This window comes from Mytilus edulis, chromosome 8 (genome assembly GCF_963676685.1).
Source record: "Mytilus edulis chromosome 8, xbMytEdul2.2, whole genome shotgun sequence".
NCBI lineage: Eukaryota > Metazoa > Mollusca > Bivalvia > Mytilida > Mytilidae > Mytilus > Mytilus edulis.
The window spans coordinates 81580233-81587607 of NC_092351.1; positions in this window are offsets into that span (position 1 = coordinate 81580233).

A 7375-nucleotide genomic window follows, 5' to 3' on the forward strand; every position below is an offset into this window, starting at 1 on the left:
CAAAAGGCATACCGCAAACAAAAACAAAAACAATATAGAAAGAAAACTCGTTCCTTTTGTGGTATAATTTTTTTTTTAAGATTTCTAGAGTAACACTTAAACATCTTAATGTAGGAAAGGAAATTTTATACTGTTTACATTTGATCATTTTGAAGTAAGTTCCTTTTTCTTAATATCTATGAAATAACTTAGCAGTGGTACTTTGCAGTAATATGTGGTAACGAAATGCTTGACTTAATAATTTAATAGTAATATATAGATTACGTTCACTGAAATCTTAAAATAAAATAGGCTTATTCAAGACGATTGGAAGTTTCAAATTACTTTGAACTGATACTTACGTCGGAACAAAGGGGAACATGCATGTTTTAATATATCCCTTTAAAAACGACGAACTCTGTATGGAGTGTGAAGCACGTTTTTTGTCTTTAATGTTAGTTTCTATTAATATCAAAATAAGCAGAGATGGTATGATTGCTAATGAGGCAACTGTCCAACCAGTTCAAAAAGAAGATGTGAGCAAAAGATTTAAGTAGCACATAAATAAGGGGAGCTGAATGATACAGCTATTCAAAAACTATAGCAACCCTCAAATGTACATAGCTGCTGATTGAAATATATCAAATATATATGAGCTACTTAGTCAAAAATGCAAAACGGTTTTGATTTTACTTTTGAAAAATTCAAATTAATGATGTATTTAGGTGAGGTTTTGGAAATTGATGGTAGATGTTCGGACTCCCTTGTTTTTTCATCAATACAGGGTAAAATATTTTGCCCCATAACACCAATTTTTCTTTTCATAGTAGTCTTCAGTAGCTCGTAAAAGGCCATTTTCCAAAATTCAAGCAGATTCTTAATTTTTGTTCTTTCGATTTGAGACCAAAATAATACCAATGCAAATGTAAGGTAAAAGTCCGAGTTAGCCTTTTCCCGCCATTTTTTAAAACTGAAATATTTCGAAAAGGATCTCCATGACCTATCAATATTTTTAGCTTATTTTGTTCCTTGACTGGTGCTCTTTCGACATGTAGTATCAATTTTAATTTCTTGATTTTTTAAATTTCACCTAAGTACAGCCTTAGGCAAATTCTGATAATATATGTATGAAAATTTCACTAAATACACTGAGATGATATGTATTAAGATGTAAGATTCTTGAAATTGTAACAAATAAACAAAGTGTAGTCTCTCTATCGTGTCTTGTATAATTGGTTTTTGTACATTTGCCCCTAAAACTTAATTAAATTTGAGGAAGTTCGTTTACAAATTTAAAAAAGACTAGAAATAAGTAAATGAATATATTATAGAATTGACTAATTCTTTATCTATATGCATAGGTTTTAAATCGTGTATTGTCGAAGTGAAGATTTACACCAAAGATAATTTAAAAGTAAGCAATAAAGTAAACTTTAATTATTTTACGACACGCTGCTATTGTAAAAATGTACAACTTATTTGTTTTTTAACCTTAAATTAGAAAAAAAAACAAATATCTTTGCGACACTTAAAGCAGTTCAAACCGAGATTACAGTAAATTAAAGTTTTGGTACGATCATGGTGTATTAAAATCGTTCTTTTGCAAAATTTGCATCGTGTGAAAAATGTCTGGAAAATAAGATATACATTTTCTACAAGTAAGTATATTTTTTGATAATCTCAATTTTTTTTTTTTATCTTTTAAATAAAAGAAAAGAGAGATAAACCACATGACGTCCGTTTGAATCATATTTGTTTAACACACAGTGAGCGCTGTGATTGACTTGTAGACTAGTCTGTTTGATTGCTAATGACGTCTTTACACTAAATCCATCTGATGTAAAGCTAGGTTCACACTGCCAATCAGATCAACTCGATGTTTCCGATTGTCCAAATTTCCACGACCAAGCAAGATTAAATTCTTGATCTGATTTACGACTATACACGAACTAAGCTCGAACACTCACGACTCCTTGGTGACTCCATCACGACTCCAACCCGACCACTAATTTAATACATATTTGATAGTTCCGACCAATTCACGATCTCTACACGATTTTTACTCGACTAGCTAGACCAAATCGACTATACTCGATCTCAGCCTGATGTCGGCCAGACCTGGGGCCTGGTTTTCGAAAGTATCTTATGACTAAGACATGTCTTATGATGGTCTTAGGACATGTCATAGTCGAAAGATATGTTTTCGAAAGTGTCCTTAGTTACGATTTGTCATAACTTTTGTCGTAAACTTAAGACCCCTCGCGACATGACTTATGATGATCTTATGATTGTCAACTAAAATTTTAATTACTTTTCATGTATAATTTCATGTTAATTGCAATAAAAATATTTATTGTGTTTCTCAGTTAGCTAAATAGTAAATATTTTATTTTTTCTCAACTACGTGAATTAAAATTTGAATCTCCTGCGACATACAATTAGGAATTATTTTCTAACTCATGGTTTTGTATAATAAATCAACATATTATTTCATTCCTAGCTATAGTACTATATTAACGTTTGTGCACGGGCATTTCGTTAAGCGGGTACAGTACTCGATGTACCGAATCTAAAAGGTATTCACAGTTAAATAACAATGCATGTCTGGTAATACACGGAAGCGAAGTTCAAGATTTATTATATATTACAAAATAAATTTAAAGGAATTATCAACTCATATTTCAATTCCTTTTTGTATAAAATTTTATGTTCATTATAAAGAAAAAAAAGAAATATTCGTAAATATTAAGAATGGTAATAATTAATATGTTCATATTTTTCATTTTCATTTTTATATTTATCACTTTTTAATCATTATTTAAAATAATAGAAAATGATGTTCACCTAAATGACAGTCATAAGAGCATCATAGCTATGACTTTCGTAAGACAGCTTTGATTTACATCCTATGACATATCATATGATAGTCATAAGATGATCATAAAATATGTCCTAAGATATATCCTACGACATATCTTATGATACTTTCGAAAACCAGGCCCCAGATCGACTTGGTCGTAAATGTGTCGTATGGATAGGGGCATTGGTCGGGTATGTACAATTTCAGCAAAAAAACGTCTGCAGCAGAAGAGGCATTAATTGTCACCATTGTCCGTCCGTGAGTACGTATACGTCTGTCCCAACAATTAGTTTCCGTTCTCTAATTTTATTTTGCCTCAAACTAATTTTATAAAACGTATACACAATGCTTAAAAACACAGAGTAAGTGCGAATTAGGGTGGCGTTACTTCGTTTTTGGGTAATAACTCTTTATAACACTTTATGCCAGCAAGGATTTTATCTGTGTTCCATGGACACATTTCCCGTTTATTATGGTTAGATTTAGTAGTTCAGAGATGGTCTGAGTAAAAATATACATTAAAAATATTTACATGGGAATAAAGCAGTTGGATTATTTGGCAAGGTGGTTAGAGCTCAGATAGACAGGTTAATATAGCTGTGACGGAGGTTGAAGAGAGCGTAGAAGAAGAACAAAAAGGGTAGACAACAAAAGGAGTGGAGAAATATAGGTGATTCAGTGACTGAGTGTGTGGGCAGTATAAATTACAATCACAAAAATACTGAACTCCGAAGAAAATTAAAAACGGAAAGTACCTAATCAAATGACAAAATTAAAAGTATGAGAGATTATCAAGAGCTGAACAAAAAGGACCCCAATGGTTATAAAAACTTCTTACAAGTAAAGTAAGACGCAGATTTAATTTTTTATGGGAGTTTTACTTCTTTTTTCTTCAAAATGTGATTTGTCACTGGATTAGAACTGATGTTAGATAGCAATATACATACATTTTACCATCCTCTTTTCCTTGCTTTTTTACAAATTAAGCATACATATACTGTTGGTGTCATATACAAGCATATGTATGTAATCAGTAATCTCCATATATCTGATACACAGTAGTTGAATGATTCAAGATATTTCTTTTTGGTGTATCCATGGCTTCAACCAGTTTTGTTTAACTAATAATATTGCAAAAAGGGGTTAAAAATATTACATATTTTACCAAAATTTGTCAAAAGTAGAAACTGTTTACATAAATCTATCACGAATTCAAATAAAAATCATTCGTCTTTCGTCTCGTATTTTTTTTAATATAGAATGAAATGCAAAACAGTGTGGCTGTGGCCATTGATTGACACATTAAATTCATCCATTGACTGGGACAATTTAGGTGAACGTTTGTATGTAACGATCACTGCTCACTATGTACTTTTTAAAGACACTTAAACTATGGGGTCACCAAAGGTTCTCAACACCTTAATAAAGTAATTCGAAAAATTAATGAGAAATAACACGAAGTTTTGATTTATATCAATTATATAAATCAAAACATAAAGGTTATTCCTGATTAATTTTTCGAATTATTTTATAATTAAAGGCGTTAAGAAACCTTTGGTGACCCCACAGTTTAAATGTCTATCGTAGGTACGTCGTGAACAGTGGTCGTTACAGACAAACGTTCACGTAAATTGTCCCAGTCAGTGGATGAATTTAATGTGTCAATCAAAGGCCACAGCCACACTGTTTTGAATTTCATTCTAAAATTGCGTCAAAAAGCATACGAAAAAAATTGTTTGTTAACAATCGACCATACAGTGCCATGTATTTGTTAATTTCTGTGTCATTTGGTGTCCTGTTTGAGTTGTCCCATGAACAATAATACCATACCTTTTTATTTTTATACAAAAAAAAATTCTGGACATACAAAAATAGCCCATTAAACAGGAAATATAATATTGAGGTTAAATAAGACATCAACTGTCAATGAAGAATTTAAATGCACAGTTAATTTCAAATTTGAAAACTCTTTTGGGGCCGAAATGCAGGACCAACTTCCCTTCCGGAACACTTGAGATCATCCCAGGTTTTAGTGGGTTTCGTGTTGCTAAGTTTTTAGTTTTCTATGTTGGGATATGTAGACTGCTGTGTGTCTTCTTGTCGGTTTTCCTTTTTCGCTTTGGCTGTGTCGGTTTGTTTTCGACCTATGAATTTGGTTGTTCCTTTGGTCTCTCTTTTGAAATTTTACACCTCCTTGCAAATGTACAGACCCGTACTGTACACAGAGGAATTTGTGTACAGTTAAAACTAAAGTGACAATATATTTTTGCAGAAGCAAAGTTATGAGAGTTTATCAGAGCTGCACACATTTTTAGAGAATCGTGTAACAGTCATGTATACTCGAGTATGGCCGACTAGAGATCGAAGAGTGGTCGAATGTGGTCGCGTAGAGATCTGGTATTGGTCGAGTTGGTCTTGGATTAAAAACATATAGAAGTCGTAGTGATCATGAAGCAATCGGGCATTGGTCGAGTTAATCAGGACCACATGTCGAATAGGTTGGCGTTGATCGGGAAATGATCGGATATTAGTCGACCAAAGATCGGAATGATCGAGTACTGATCGGTAAATTATGTGTATCCCAAGCTCGATCTCTACACGATCCTTTCCCGATCAATTCGACCGCTACTCGACGAATTATCGATCTCTTCTCGAGTGACTAGATTGTTTTTGACATATAAAAACCTCTCGGGTAGAAAGACAGATGGATGGCGACCAAGGTAGCCTCCCACCCCCGAACATTTTTGTCGATTGGGTCAGACCGGTCTCCCGATCACTTAATTTGTCTTGATCGAGTTGGTCTGATCGGCTTAAAGCTGGGTGTACTGATTGATATTTTAGTCTTTTAATTGTAAAATTGAGAAAGGAAATGGTGAATATGTCAAAGCGACAACCACCCGACCATAGAGCAAACAACAGCCGAAGGCAACCAATGGGTCTTCAATGTAGCGAGAATTCCCGCACCCGTAGGTGTCCTTCAGCTGGCCCCTAAAATATGCATAATAGTACAGTGATAATGGACGTCATACTAAACTCCGAATTATACACAAGAAACTAAAATTTAAAATCATACAAGACTAACAAAGGCCAGAGGCTCCTGACTTGGGACAGGCGCAAAATTGCGGCGGGGTTAAACATGTTTATGAGATCTCAACCCTCCCCCTATACCTCTAGCCAATGTAGAAAAGTAAAAGAATAACAATACGCACATTAAAATTCAGTTCAAGAGAAGTCCGAGTCTGATGTCAAAAGATGTAACAAAAGAAAATAAATAAAATGACAATAATACATAAATAACAACAGACTACTAGCAGTTAACTGACATGCCAGCTCCAGACCTCAATTAAACTGATTGAAAGATTATGTCTTCATCATATGAATATCAGGTACAATCCCTCCCGTTAGGGGTTTAGTATCATACTATCATAAAATATATGAGAAGAACATAACCCGTGTCATGCCAACAACTGTTTTTTTAGAAGTAAATGTGTTTAGTTCCGATGCAAAGACCCTATCAGTGAATCAATGTTAAAGCCAAAATATGCAATCTTTAATGACCTGACAACAGTATCGTAACTATATCCCCTTTTAATAAGTCTATTTAAAGGTTTTGTTAGTTTCTGAGGAGAATACTGACATTTTTGTGCTTTATAAAGAATATTTCCATAAAATTTTGGATGTGAAATACCTGAACGTATAAGATGTCTGCATGTTGAGTTATATTTACGAATTATTTCCTTATACCGGTGATAAAATTTAGTAAATGTTTTGACCAGTTTGTGATATCGAAAACCCTGGTGTAATAATTTTTCAGTAATACATAAATTTCTCTCGCTAAAATCTAATACATTGTTACATACACGAGCGAATCGTACAAGTTGAGATATATAAACACCATAAGATGGTGACAAGGGAACGTCACCATCTAAAAATGGATAATTAACAATAGGAAATGAAAAATCATCTCTTTTATCATAAATTTTTGTATTAAGCTTCCCGTTTATGATATAGATATCAAGATCGAGGAAAGGGCAGTGGTCATTGTTATCATTAGCTTTATTTAAAGTAAGTTCTACAGGATAAATTTCTTTAGTATACATACTGAAGTCGTCATTATTTAGAGCCAATATATCATCCAAATATCTAAAAGTATTGTTAAATTTTTGTATCAAATGTTGTTTTGATGGGTCTTTGCTAATTTTAGTCATAAATTGTAACTCATAACAATACAAAAACAGGTCCGCAATAAGTGGTGCACAGTTAGTCCCCATTGGAATTCCAATAACTTGACGATATACGGAATCTCCAAAGCGAACAAAAATGTTATCAAGTAAAAATTCAAGTGCATAAATAGTATCAAAGCATGTCCAATTGACATAGTTCTTTTGTTTATTGCTACTAAAAAATGATCTAAAAGAGTTTGAACATATGTACTCGCATTCCGACTTTTTAAATGCCCAGTTAATTAGGGATGTGAATTTTTTCTTAATAAGAATATGAGGCAAAGTGGTATATAGGGTAGAAAAATCAAAACTT